Source organism: Cataglyphis hispanica, chromosome 4, assembly GCF_021464435.1.
Source record: "Cataglyphis hispanica isolate Lineage 1 chromosome 4, ULB_Chis1_1.0, whole genome shotgun sequence".
Taxonomy (NCBI): Eukaryota; Metazoa; Arthropoda; class Insecta; order Hymenoptera; family Formicidae; genus Cataglyphis; species Cataglyphis hispanica.
In genome coordinates, this window is record NC_065957.1 from 1,396,438 (window position 1) to 1,412,149 (window position 15,712).

Below are 15,712 nucleotides of genomic sequence, written 5' to 3' on the forward strand. Positions count from 1 at the left end.
TTATTTCTCCGCCATTGTACCTCTCTACCCCGTTGTTTTTATACGGGCTCTCGCAATGGTAGCCCGAAAATTTCACTCGGACACGTAGTACTTTCCTTAATAGGGCGCAATTTCCTCCTCCCCCCACCCTCCCCGCTCCTTCCCCCCTCCACGAATGGAGAGGGAGCGAAGCGTTTCATAATTGACGAGTACTCGCACTTTAACCCTCGTTACCCTCCATTCTCCCTCTCGCTTTCGCTTCATCCCTGCTCTGTCTGTCTGTCTCTCTCTCTCTGTCGCTTTTCTGCCTCATCACTCAAACTAATACGCGCATATACGAGCTGACGTTCTCTCCACAGTTTGGAAAATCCAAAAAGTCACGTTTCACGGGATAATAATCAAGCAGGCACTTATTACCGTGCGTTTAATTGCACGCGGGGCGCCGTCTCGTCTATTAGCGTCCCGTTTCGTTACTTGTTGTTGTTGTTGTTGATATTACCGAAAAACATGTATTGCCCCGAAGCTTGGTTAACGGAATGTTTGACATCTGATATGTTGATTTTGAAACGTGGAAAGAAAGCGATAAGATGCAATCTCCCCTATTTCTCAAGCGAGTTTTATAATTTCGCAGAGTGATATCGAAACACTGTAATGCACCCCCAATTAATCGTGTACATTAGATTAAGCTTAAGTAATGTACAGTCACGTGGAAACGAGCAAGTTACTCTTTAAAATTGTAACAAGACAAGTCGAGTGAGCATCAGCGAGCTCATTCAAATTGGACGATATAATGCGAACTGCATAATGCGAGCACCAACCCCCCTCCCCCTCCCCTTCTCTCTCTCTTTCTCTCTCTCTCTCTCTCTCTCTCTCTCTCTCTCTCTCTCTCTCTCTCTCTCTCTGCAAAATTTTAAATTTATACCTATGGAAAAATTTACTGCGCCGTTTACGCGTTGTGATGCAGGTAGAAGTGAAACGTGGTTACCGTCTTTTTAATAAAGCACAATTTGTTTAAATTTCTACAACTGTTTTAACCTAAATATAACAGTGTAAAACTCTAGATATATCGAGAGAACGTAAACCTAGCTATTGCTTTGTAAACTTGTAAACAATAACAATATTCGCGCGGTAGATACAATTTATTCTTGCATGCATCTCTAATCAGTTTACACAATATATATTGCGACGATTTGATTTGCCGAAAAAAAATTTTAAAGCCCATTTATTTCAGTCGAGTTCAATCTCTCTGGGATTATTACGCTGCATAATTTCTGACAGTGTAATTGATGTATGTGCTCCGTTATATCGACTATATATATTTATTAACTATATACTAGGCGGAGAAACAGAGTGGCGTAAAGCGAGTATCGACGCGCGAAAGAGTAAAGGTGAAGGTTGCGAAATGTATCGATGCAGATTAGCGCGTGTTGCTTCAATCGCAAAACAATCGTTTTAACTCGCATTAGAATCCTCGTGCAATCCACACGAGCCCGTGTACACATACATGATTCAACGACGCCCCGTTCATAATTCAGAAATATCCGTCCGGCGGAACGGAGAGGCCAGCTCGCTGGTTTAAAACCGTCGGAAATGTATGCATGTTTTACCAGTAGCCAAGAGTCGGGTAACGTCAAAAAGAAAGGATAGCATAGGAGCCGGGCATAGAAGATAAATGCGCGAAGTTTTGGTAAGGTAGTATAGAAGAAAGACGGAGAAAGAGTAAGAAATTGTGAGAAAATTGTGGAAAATAGTGTTGAGCAAAAAGTACAATAGATGCTACAGGCATCTTTGGCGAAATATAATTTGAATTTTGAATTTTCTTTCCGAAATTTTGAAAAGTCAACATACATTCGCAGCGTGACAAAATGTCAATTGCTCATGAATAATTTAGTGATTATATATTTTGAAAAACGCACGGTATGAGTGCGTATCCTGCTTCCTAATTTCTTTGTTCCTTCTTCACATTTATTTATTTGTACTTATTTTATGAAGAAAAAATATATAAGAAGAAGATAAAAACCGTGAGAAAATATGGTCGCTGCAAGAACAGAAAGGCAAAGATAACGAATGTACGCTACTTACTGATCGAGGTATCCGCCAAGTATCCAGAGTCCGGATACCGATAATAGCACTGAAATTTCTGTTATAGACTGTACATGAGTCGGTAACCCCTCTACACAGAATATAAGAGGGTAGATATAAAGTATCTCGCGCCACGTTTACGATGTGCTTCCTCTTTTTCCGCTCGATCCTTTTCGAATGTTCAGCGCACCATGACTCCGCTTTCAAAGATCTATTTGCCAATGTTAGTTTCTGATAAATACGCTGCGTGCTGTCAAAGTAGTAAACGTTTAAACTAATCAAAATGCCAAAATTATTTGCGCGTTTTAGTTATTTTCTAATTTACGTTAGAATAAATATCTAAAAAGAAAGTCTTCGAAAGCAAGAAAAAAGGAGCGAGAGGTATAATAACGAGTATATATGAATACATAATATTATATATTTATTCATCAAGTATTAATAGCGTCATACGCGCGGCGGCAATTATACGAGATATTACTAGAGATAAGATCCCTCGCTATCGCTCTAAATTTAAAATCGGTTTAATGCATGCTACATGCATGTATGATGCATGAAACGAAACAGCAAACGTTAAAGTATTCCTTTAAAATGAAAATTAGCGCATAAGCAATGGCTCTTCCGTTATCGTCGTGATAGAAGTCAACGCAAATAAGAGCCTAAGAGAGATACGCCAAGTTATTATGAAGAGTTACTTCATGCGCGAAGTTAGTAAATTCATATTTGCATTTTGCTAAACTGACAATGAGACTACCGGACTACGTATCTCTCTGGCATTTATATATATATATATATATATATATATAACATACATTAAAAAAATAAAAGATGCAATTTTTTGTATTTTAATTTACAAAAAATTGTTCCTTTCTAATGATTCTTACATTATTTTCTTTCTCGTATCCATTAGTTTTATCAAGAATCATAAAATCTATTAAATTATTAATAAACACTCTACCACTCCTGCAATGAAAATAATTTCCTTTTAGACTATCCAATAAGTGGATTAGTACGCGATCGATAGTAATCTATTAGTAAGACGATTAATTATCTAACGAACGCTACATTCAGAAATTCAGTTCAGTATTATCTCAGATTAATACAAGTAATATATCTATATTGTTACACATAACGTCGTCATTGACGCAACATCTGTCAACATGTCCCTTGGGCATCAGCTGACGCCCATTTGTCAACCCCGCTAATTGATTTATCTGGCGACAAAAAAAATCACCCAAAAGTCAATTTCCGAGAACTTTCTATTCTTTTACGAGCGATTGTGAATGTCCCGGAGATGAAAAGGCGACACGCCGACGGCAAAGTGAGATCGTTTATCGACGAGGAACGAGGAGGTTGTACGACAGTCGAGGAGTATCTCTGGCGCCACGATTGCGAGACGCTCGGCGTCCTTCTGTCTGGATCCCGCTGTAACTGGCGCCAACCTGACTCTCTTCTCTAGGGAGGGAGGATTAAAGTCTCCTTCATCCCCTTGTGGAATCCCACACTACGGTATTGCATCCAGGTCGCAGTCGATGACGTTGCTTCTCGGCTCCGTTCCTCCTATCCAAACACATCCAGCACGGGCGGTAACCGTCGTCGTTCCTCGACAAAACGAAATCTCGAAATCTCGAGCTAAATGATCGATTACACCGGCGATCTCACTCGACCTTGTCGCGACGGAGAGAAGAAAGAAAAAGGATGAAACTTAAATATAGAGATTTATTTTTCAAGACTCATATGAGCAACCTTAAAAGAAAAAGATGAAATATTCTTGTGCGCGATTTAATATATTCTTATATTATTATTAAATTTATCTTGTTATTTTGTAAGATGATTATATTATAAATGCAGATACAAATTAAGGATATAATTCTTTGGAATACATATAATTGTTTTATATATATATATATAAAACCACTTTAAATTTATTCTGCTTTTATAATATATTCTGCTTTTTATATAAAAGCAGAATAAATTTATTTTCATCTCTTTTATTTTGCTAATATTTAAAAACTCTCCAAATAATCGCAATTATGGTTGATATAATATTTAGTTTTATTTAATATTGTACAATATATAAAATATATATAACTTTAAACTATATATATATAATAAATTATTATACTCAGTATTATCTATTTTAAGGAAAAAATTTCAAACATATTAATTTATTGTATTATTTATTTTTAGTTTTTCTGAAACAAAAATTACCCCAGAACTGCATCACTTTTGAAGCAGTTTTGGTGACGAGCATCCGGGGGGAGCATGACATGTCTATTAGTCATGAATTTCGGTCGAAGAATCTGTTTATCCGAATTTCCACGTCGCCGAGAGAAAATATTTCGCGTACGTGATGACGTTCGCTCGCGGGCTCTGCTTTCTCGCCGCTCTGTAGACGACAGGGCGCCGAGATATTTCCGCTCCATCTCGCTTCGCCGCCGCGACCGGTCGTTTCCGGTCGAGGTCGAAAACAATCCGGAAAATTCGAACGACAAGTAAGTTTTGAGAAAGTTTTCCGCACGAGAGGGACTTGGAAGAAGACGCGTTAGAACCACGCGTGTTCGCCGCGAAAGTGCAATATAAACTTTCCAAGTGGATCATCCGTTTTCTCTTTTGGCCGCGTTATCTATACCCGCGTCTAATCGTCGAAAAAAAAGCGATCGCAAGTTTCCGCGCGAGTATTTCATTCCTGCGAAATTTCGTCGTCGCAAATTTCCGAAATTCGTCATCGCGTTAACCCATTGTGTTTACGCCGCGACGAGAGCAAGAGAGCGAACGCGTGCGTGTTTTCGAGATTGTTGTCCGCAAAAAAGGACTTGCCCGAGTTCTCGACATCGATATCGTTCGTCTAACGTTGATAAAAAATATTCGAGCAGAAAAACATGTTTACCATTTTCCGCGATGTTCACACGTGATCTGGTTATGCTGTCGATATCGAGACGCTGATATAATGATAGGATTATAAAAGATGCGCTATATATATATATATATATATATATATATATATATATATACATATATAAATCTTGCGTCCACAATTGTGCGATAACTTGCGATCGTTATTCTGTCTTTTAGCGAGTGATATAATCCCGATCGTTGGCTATAAAAGACAAAATGAACGAGCTGGGGAAAAACAGCGAGTATCGAAGATTAAAAGATATCGTCTACCGGGATTGGTTCGTGAGGATAATCTGACGCTTAATCGGCAAGGAGACCCAGATACGAGAGATCGCGAGATCATCGAACTAGAATTGGTGCGACGAGTTTACGAGCAAAAGCATCTCCAGGCAAGAAGCTTACAATATGTATATATATATATATATATATATATATATATATATATATATCCGTGTGTCGATAAATGTGCTTAAAATTAGTGTATGTATGTTCTGTAGTTGTTATAATGCGGGGATCGCGGTTTGCATAAGGGAAGAAAAGGAGATATCTTGTGGGGAAAGATGGCACGTGGATAAAATTTAGTTCGCAATTCTCATATTTACATGCTTGGTTTATACTAATATATTTAGGCAAAATAATCCCATATACTTATGTAGATATATCTCGAAAATTATTATAATTAATGTGTAATAAAAATAATGTGAGATAATATAGGGTACAAAGTTATCTAGGAGAATAAATCAATTACAGATATTATGTGGCATATGGAGAGGAGGAAATTTTTTGAAATTATTTTCTGTCTCTTGATTAAAATCGTCGGCAGATTGATTCAACATTGACAGACTCATTCATCGACGGACTCATAATTTGTTTTCCGTGGGTTTATGCAAAAGATGTGAAATATATGCAGATATGATTGCCTCTATAGAGTCGCGTTCAATTGAAACATTTAATTACTTCTAATTCTGCAGCTTGACAGAGAAAAATTGAATTAAGTCCTCCGTCTACTTTAAAGGATAAAAAAAATCATTTCTTTTTATATTTTCTGAAAATATGTCTGAAAAATGTTTTTCGAATTTTATTGAAAAAATTAATGGAGTCATAAGATTTTGAATAGGATAGTATGCGAATCTTCAAATAGACTTGCATTTTGAAGACTTTTTCTCAAAATACTTTTTTAAGTTGATGTTAGGGATATTTTGAAATTGAATGGATCACAAACAACTTTAGCTTTTTTTTATTAGAAGACAAGATAACTAAACCTAAATAGGATTTAAAAAATTAAAAATGAATATTTTTCTGAGATTATTAATATAATTATTATAAATTATTATATTAAATATTTTTCAAGAAATAAATAAATGTTAGCAAAATTGAAATAAATATATAGATTTAAAAGAAAAACATTAAAAAGATCAATTTTGCTAATATTCTTCAAAAAAAGTTTCGAAAAATGATCAGTTCTTTATACTGCTAGAGTAGACTCTGCCCTTAAAAGGACTACACTTTCTAAAAGTCAGCCGCAAACCGACTCTTTTTCTCGACGACAATTTTACCCATTCCACTTAAATTGTTCGCGCACTTATAGGTGCTAGTGTGAATCCATACATTGCACTGGCGGTTGCCAAGTTTCATTCCAGCGCACTCGACAATCGTATCTTTCGATAAATCACAAAGGATTTCTCCATTGCGAGAGCCGATCGCTACTTGAGCACGAAAGCCGCACTTGTATCAGTCTCGTGCTATTTAACTATCGGATCGATACGTAAGTAATGAGATACTCTATCCGTAATAAAGAGTTACATGGCTAATTAACGTCGTACCTTTCAGCGAGGATTAGATCCTCGGGCGGAGGAGATTCATTTATTCCGATAGAGTATTCAATTGCACTTGATATATTTCGCAAATGGAATTATTGACGAGCGATTAAAACACTATATAGAACTATTCAATGCATTAAGGATGTGTTACATGGAAATCTCATAGAACGAAGTTCATCTGAATTATTTAAAACTCTACGTGCACGTGGAAACTCTTTATTAAGTCAGCTTTTCGATACATATAAAATCCAAGAACGATTAAAATAATAACGATTAAATATCACGATAGCTAAGAATATGAAGCAACGGTGGAATAATTGCGAGGCAAACGGAAAGAGGTTTACAACGAGAGAGAGAGAGAGAGAACACGAGATGGTGGCCGACTATGCTACGATAATATTCCTTGTGCGAATTCCCACGAAACTCGACCCTCCTTATTCGCCTTAGTGAGACGTCAGACACGAAAACAATGCGGCCCACGTACCGAAGCCGAGGAATCAAATGGCGTCGGAATACTAAACACCCCGGAATACTTTTACCTACCTGGGCCACTCGTGGAAGGTAACACTCGAGTAAGGTCCTCTCGACACTACCCTCGCGCACGTGACTGACTCTTTTCGACCGAAGAAAACGCGCCTAATTTCTCAACGAGTACAGACATAAATGCGAGAGCGGGACTTTTATCTCGGACGACGTCCCTGATAGTCTCTTGCACAAATTTCTCCTCCTCGTATTCAATTTGTTTGAAAGACAACATAAACTCGCGAAGCTTTGCTGTCTCAATTAATTTCAACATAATATTCCAATATATTCTCTTGATACGATCAATTTCTTTTTTCATTTGCTGCATGTCGTAATGATTGCCCATTGAAGTAATAATATTGTCATAATATTACGAGTTATATCTTCTTTTTTAATAGTATTATTATTTCTATTTATCTGTACGGTTGTATATTAATTAATTTTTTCTTTTTTAATTTTTTTAATCTTTGGAATTATATACAAGGGAATTTTTAAATGTGCGGCTCTTCACATTTTTTATTAAATTATTTATAACGTCTGCGTTTCTGTTGCAAATATCTTATTTTATTATTTATATTAATTTTATTATTTATTTATTTATCTTACTTTCTTTATAATTCTCTAGATATGAAATTAAAGAAAGCTGGATAATATTCGTTCAAAAATCTAACAAAACGAATGCAGCGCAGAGTTGAACTTTTCAGATGTAAAATGGTGGTGTTTAGGTTGTGAGGGAAAAATACGTGTTCGTTCGCGAACCAATAGATCGTTTCTGCTCGGCGAATGTTCCGTAGGTCGAAGCAGTGTCACGAATATGATTGTTTCGCCGAATCTCGACGCCGCGCGCGTACGAATGGTCGAATGCACGGCCAATTTATTCGGCGAGCACGTGAAAAGAGCTCAATTAACGCAAACGCGGCGGGCGTACGGACGCTATCGGTGCCTAGCGCATATCAACAAAAATAACGAGCAAAAATAGCGGGGCCCGCGATCTTTTCCTCGCCAACGGACGGATCGGCCGCGCGGAATACAAAAACGCCAAACAAGCCGACAGGCAAGTGGAAAGAGAGGAAGAAAGAAAGGGCGAGTAACGAGCGAGTGTAACGGAGAAAAGACGCGAGATATGCGATATATATGTAGAGACGCAACGAATAATTGTGTACATATGATCGAGAAAAAAAAAAAGTTCACCCGTTATATTCATTATTCCGTCATTTTCCTTCGCTTCTCTGTTACACGGGGAAAGTTTCATCGACGTGTGCGTTCACGGTGGGATTTAATGGGAAATGCGGCCGTCCATTCGGGTTGCGGCGAAACATGACAGTAACCAGCGTCAAACACTGTAACGTCCGGTCCAATTACCGTCCGCTCTCTATGTGCTACGGTTCATAAAATGCAGTAATTCAATACAGCGCACATGCGTGCCGTGTTTGCCGACACAGAGTGCGAATTTTGATGTTTCGTATACTTGCCGTTACCCCTGTCGCGATATAATATTTAATTTTCCTCCGCCGAGAAAGTTTGCTTAATCATAGTTGAAGACGCGGAAAACCATCCTGACGACGCGCAATTGACGTAAACTAAAAAGTACACCGACTTTTTATTCAGAAACTTGGATAGTGAATAATTCTATGGTGCGGAAGGTAACTCGCCAGTTGAATATATAAAAAGTTATGTCTCTCTCGTGCAAGTATTTTTAACGAACTTATGTTCTCAAACGTTCAAAACCGTAAGAGAGAGAGAGAGAGAGAGAGAGAGAGAGAGCCGTTTAAGGAAACACGCCGGAGACGACATGAAAAGAAATTATCTGAACAAAAATAGAGAGAGAGAGAGAGAGAGAGAGAGAGAGAGAGAAACGCGAACGGGGGGGGGGGCGAGTGAGCAAAAGGGGGATGGGGTGCACCATGGCAGAACGAAAGATGGAGAGAGGCCGGGCCGAGATAACTTGCAAAAATAATAATGGCCGTGAATATTCGTTTGCTGGCAAACTTCCTCTCCCTTATCGACTTTCGCGTTGGCGAGAGGGAAAAAGAGAGAGAGAGAGAGAGAGGAGGTGCAAGAAGAAAATCCCGTAGACCGGCTATACAAGATTGTACCTACCTCTCGCAGCTATCGGTGAAGATATTTGCCGCAGGGCGACGCGCGCGCGCGCCATCATTAGAATCTACCCCCAGGTATCCTCGCGGCCCTTTGTACCCTCCGTGAGCGTACCCACCCCCTCCGATCCACGCCGACAGATAGCCTTTTCCGACACACCCGTCTCTCCCCTTTACACCCGCGTCCACCTTGATGCGAATAGAGAATTTCTTCTCTTTATCAATGCTTTGAAATCTCGACGCTGTATATATACATCTAAGACAGGAGATGATTTCGCGGGTGGTGAAAAGCGGACGATTGGAAGTGGCGCGGTTACGTTTCGAGAATTAGATTTGTTAAGGACGGGAGGCGCTGCGGAGAGATGCGAAAGAGCTCCCATAAATTATCCTCCAAAACAGTAATGTCTGTGCGAAAGAAAATGTCCACCCTGTTTTAACGTTCATTTATTTATAAAACGAGTCGCGCATGCAATAAAGACTATTGGTCACATTAGAAATGAACAAAAATTTCGAATTCTGGAGAAAGTATTAATTGAAAATTGTTATAATAATAACACATATATATATAAAATATTACACCTGCTATACTTCATATATGTATATTTTAAAATATGTTATTTTATTTTATTCATCATTAAATAAAATTTTCGATACAAATAAAACATTATTACGTCCATAATTATTATATGAATAGAATAATTAATGATCGCCAATGTATTTGTTGTGTTTAAATAATTCGAGATGTTAATTAAAAACATTAATTAAAAATGTAGTCTTGCGTAGATTGTATAAGTTTTATATAGCAACACGTCCGCGCGTTTATTTCAATCTTATTAAATTTTACACATTGCGCACTCCAATATTCCGATGATGTACTCGATAAGTTTTATTTTTTAATCTTTTTTAATATCTTATTAGTATTATATATACCAAGTGTTTCAAAGATCATCGAAGTTGAATTTGGCCGAGAAATATCGTCAGGAGTCTCGTGTGTTACAATGTCGCTGTCGCAACAATTTCTAATAAATACTACGAGCGTCCTTGCTGATGCAAATCGAGAGTATTCAGCGGGAGGATAAAAATGGGATAGATAAAAGCGGAAGCTTTTTCGCGAGCTCTTAGAAAATCGAGTAAAACGAAGCTTCTTGTCGAAGACGTTACTCTGAGATTTATTTAGAATTTTCTCTCTACAATAGAATCAATTATTCGAGAAACGTGACGCATTAAATTTAATCCTATCCGAATCCATACGCATATATGATCACGATTGGATAATAAAATCTACGGAATTTGCAAAATGTTTTCGGATCGTGAGTGTTTTCCAATGGCGATATGTCGGTGTGAACGAGCAACGACAATATAACGAAAATTCGCGTAATCGGCCGCTCGGAAATTCTAGGCGATGGGGGAGCATTAGTAAAGTGCTGTAATGTTGATTAGTTTAATGGCTTTTGATTTAATGGCCGTTTGCAACACCATGGACGCACGGCCCATGTCGATATATACGTTCAGCTCGGTAATCGGCTGTCGCATTGTATGTGACGTTGAGCGGAGAACAATGCGAGCTTTTCCCTAATACGATCCGGCCGCATCGCTCGCGATTACACAACGGTGTACAAATATTTATTAGTTTATTTAAAAAACGTTTTGGGCGCGACGAGCTCGAGCGCTCGTCGGACAGTGTGTCGTTAACAATGCGACAGCGTCGCATCAAGCAGCTGATTCATTTCGAAACGCTTTTCACGGACTTGCTCGCGCGTCGTCATTCGATTTGTGATTTCGTTTCAATTTCGTCGGTGCGAGAGCTCTCGAGCAACTCAAACTACAATTAATATGTAATAAGTTTTTTTTTTTTTTTTTAATTCCCTTGAAAAATTGCACGAGTCAAAGGTAAGGCTCGATAAAGATCGGCACGTGCCAGCCGAGGAGATATTCCAAGGAACGTCGTCGCTCCGAAAGTGCATTCTCATCCTTCATCTTTCTCTTTCTTTTTCTCTCTCTTCGACTCCCTTCGACGGGCCTTCGACACCCTCTTCACCCCGCGCACTTTTTTTTTTTATTTACCCTTTATTTGACGCCTGACACGCGACGCGCGTAATAGAATAACGGCCTCTTCGACGACGGAAGTGGCGCGCGACGATCTCCTCTGACGGAAGACAAACTTCAATCAATGCCGCCGGAGACAAAAGACGTTCGAGAGCGGAAAGACGACGACGACGACGAAGACGACGGCGACGGGCTGCTCCACAGATTTATCTCATGAGTGCCGTCGATTTCCCTCCACTTTCAAACCTTTCCGCGAAATTTCGCCGGAACTCCGAGGAAGATTGGCCGGTGACGCGTTTAGCTTTCGATATATTTTATGGATATCGAGTGATTTTGGCGTACTTTCTTTCGCGTACATTGGTCTCGAACGTTGGAGCCGAACCGTTCCCATAAAAACTTTGCAGACGAAAAAGATTTCGTATTTTTTTTTTTTCTTTTACTCTGTGCGAGAATATCTCGAGAGAATATTTATGAGAATTTCGATGCAAAATCGTTAATCGATATAACGTATAATGTATGAAAAAATTAATAATATTTTATTCAAAAATTTCACTTGTTTGAACGTTTTAAGAATAGCTACAGAACCCATAGATTTTTCATCGCGCATGCTTGCCATAATATTTTACTCTCGGCAATACTCTATTAAGACAAATTGCCAACACGTGATTTACTCGCTATTGGAGATTATGCTATACTAGATAAGAAACTTTTAATCTGATTACTTATTTTCGCCAAGAATACCGAGTATGATTATCGTCTAGAATTTATCTCTAAACTTCTTATCTTGATTTACTTTCGGCTCGGCATTTGCATTTGTGAAAAGGAGTTGCTCATGTAGGTACGAAAGGATTTATTTTGCATCTCTGAGCAAATTGTCAGTCTTGATCGCCCATAAAAGAACACTTAATTTCCAACGCTTTTTATAATCGCGTCTGTAATATAAGATTTTTGTGAATATAAAATGCTCGATTAATTTTCAAATGCGTGATTTTATGCAAATTTCGTGATTGAAAATAATATATATTATTTTGCAGAGGATTGGCTAAAAGATAAAATCTTATAAGATATCGATTTTAAAATATCGTTATAAAAAACTGTGTTATCGCCACATCCGGTGAAAAATAATTGGCTCAATGATTTGATCAGATCAAGCTCCCTCCACCAGATAACATGCCGATTAATATCCGACAAAAACAAGAATAATCCTAAAGATGGAGAACGATTAACTTCTTGCTTTTGTATCGGAAGATCAATCCGCAATGAAAAGTTAAATAATCCATTGAGTATCAGGGGCCTCACTGTAGAAGAGAATAAACTCCGGATCTTCCGGACTACTCCCAATAACAATGATTTCGGTAATGAATCAACGATAGTTATTCATCATTTTCATTATCTTCAATTCATCAAATAGATTTATCTTATAATGCAGATAATTTGATGCTGATAGCATTTACTTTAAATTCAAGTTTATATAAGTTTACATAACAATATAATAAATATATACACAAGTTTGAGAGTTAAAATAAATATAACAAATTCAAATAAAATACAAATTTAAATAAAATATAATAAATATATATATAAGTTTAAATAAAATAAAATGTAATACTCATGTATATTACATTTTTATTTTTACATAATAAATATATATGCAATTTTTGATTTATTAAAAAAAAGTGTCATTTCTGAAATTTTTTATAATTCTAATTTTTCTACAATTTAATTTCTAATTTAAATTGTAGAAAAATTAATAAATTTTAAATTTATTTTTATATATTTTTATATATTTTTATATATTTTTATATATTATTATATATTTTATAATATTTTTATTAGTATTTAATTTTAATATTTATTTTAATATTAATATTAATATTAATATTCTCATCAATATTTAATCGTTTCAATATAACTTTACTTTAATCAATCTAATGCCAAGTTATCGATCAAATTTAATAATTGATTAAAGTAATATTTAATCTTATAATAATATATAATATTTATAATAATATGTAATTTATATTAAACATAATAAAACCTTTATGTGTCATATAATTTAATAGATGAATAACTTTTAGTCAAATAATAATTGATTGAAGTAATAATATTTAATCTTATAATAATGTTATAATAATCTTATAAATATGTAATTTATATTAAAACAAAATTAATAAAACATTTATGTGTCATATGGATAATTTGACGATAATATTTATAATAATAATAATAATAATAATAATAATAATAAATAAATAAATAATAATATAAGATTTAATAATAATGTTACATAATTTTATAATAATAATGTAACATAATATAATATAATAATAATATAATAATATTTACATAATAATAATATAAGATATGCGTAGCGTATAAAATTATCCATATGACAAATAAATATTTTATTAATTTTATTTTAATATAAATTACATATTATTATTATAAGATTAAATATTATTATTTCAATCAATTATTAAATTTGATGGATAACTTGACTGGCATTAGATTGATTAAAGTAAAGTTATATTGAAACGATGCATGACAATAAACTGTCAAAGCTTTCATTGCTATGATAATAAAGATGGATAGGCTATGAAAAATTATGGCAAAATTGGCGCAATATAAAAATAATTATTAATATTTCATATAAGAAATAAAATTGTTAGCGTCTTTTTCATTAAATAAATTAAATAAAATTTTAAATGAGAAAAATATTTTATATCTTTTTCAACTTTTTATTTTAATTTATATTACAAATTATATTTCTAATGTGTTTTAAAAAAGTCTATTGAAAGTTATTTGATTTAATCTATTCTAGCCCATCCATTTTGAGGCAACGGATTTATTTACAATCTACATTTGCATCTACAATATCTACGAATCCGTCATCTCAAGATAAAATAAAATTTATCACTCACCGGCACTAATGCGCAACAGCGGAGATTTGGTTTACGTTGTCTGCAACACAGAAATATAAAATCCAAATTATAGCAACGCTTAAAATAATTAACATTTCAAAAAATTATTATTGTACGCATGGAATTTTATATTCAATGCGTATAATAATAAGCAGGTGTATAAATATGGAATAATTTTATAAATTATAAATAAAGAAAGGACTATTTTTTTCAAATAAAAATTTTTATAGTATGAATCTCTCTTGTTTAAACTTCAAATAATGATCGAATCAAATTAATGCATGTACGGGATTTATAATAATATAAAAATAATAATAGTCACCCTTGGATTGCTCCGCCGGTGCAGGATGCCTCTCCTAGGCCTCCTCCTCCTCTCAGAATGTTAGGATCGTTAGGTTGATCTACAACGCAAATAGAACCAAATTGTAGCAGCGCATAAAATAATTAATATTCCAAAAAATTTATTACTCATTGAATTTTATGTTGGATGCATATAAAAGTAAACAATTTAATAAAATAATTTTATAAATTTTGAAAAAAGACACTAATAACTAATTAATTTCTAAATATAAGAGCTATAATTTAATAATGGAAACTTTTACAAGATTATAGCTTTTATATAAAAATCTTTTTCTCTCTAATTCTTTCTTGTTTCAATCATATAAATAAAAAAATGTAATTAATTGCTCTATTTAAATTGCACGTATATAATTAATATACAAACAACAATTTACTTACCACAGAGTTGCCTCCACCGGTACCCGATGCCTCTCCTAGACCTCCTCCTCTCAGATTGATTCACTTGTGCGATACTTTAAACGGGACTTTAAACGCACTTTTATTAAAAGATACTTCCGCTTGTACGCGCGATAACTTTCAACGACACTCCCGCTCTTTCGGCACGATCGAATCGCGTTTCACACAAGAATCGACATACGAGACGACAAGTCGGGAATTCACCAAACAAAGGCTAAGCGAAGAAAGGAAAAAATTTCGATGGACCGTCTCGCACCACTACTTTACTGCTCGAGCGTTGCTGTATGAATGATAACATAGTTATAAGTCGTAGTCACCTTAACAATAGCGCGCTAATGTTTACACCGCCGAATGTTTACAAAGCGGAACATCATGTTACTGACATTTCGCAACCGAAAATATTTTGTGATACTATGACATATATACGAGCAGAATAATAAATTATATAAATATTTTAAATTGTAGATCAATTATTTATTAAACGATTAATATATTACGAAATTTATGTTAATTACTTTTACTCGCGATGCGACTTTATTTTATTATGCGTTCTCAATTCGAATCATCAAACGAAAATGAACCGAATGAAATATAA

General features: G+C 35.3%; 1 protein-coding gene across 1 annotated transcript in view; it reads right to left on the bottom strand.

Annotated features, from left to right (window-relative positions):
• The window catches only part of LOC126848940 (bifunctional methylenetetrahydrofolate dehydrogenase/cyclohydrolase, mitochondrial), a 244,673-nt gene extending 229,291 nt beyond the window's left edge, over window positions 1–15,382 (bottom strand). Inside the window, exons 1-3 of the mRNA XM_050590337.1 lie at window positions 15,100–15,382; window positions 14,684–14,762; window positions 14,362–14,401 (exon numbers count right to left, since the gene is read on the bottom strand). The gene's annotated coding sequence lies outside the window, so the exon portion shown is untranslated. The remainder of the gene's footprint in view (window positions 1–14,361; window positions 14,402–14,683; window positions 14,763–15,099) is intronic.
• Window positions 15,383–15,712: the final 330 nt, after the last annotated feature.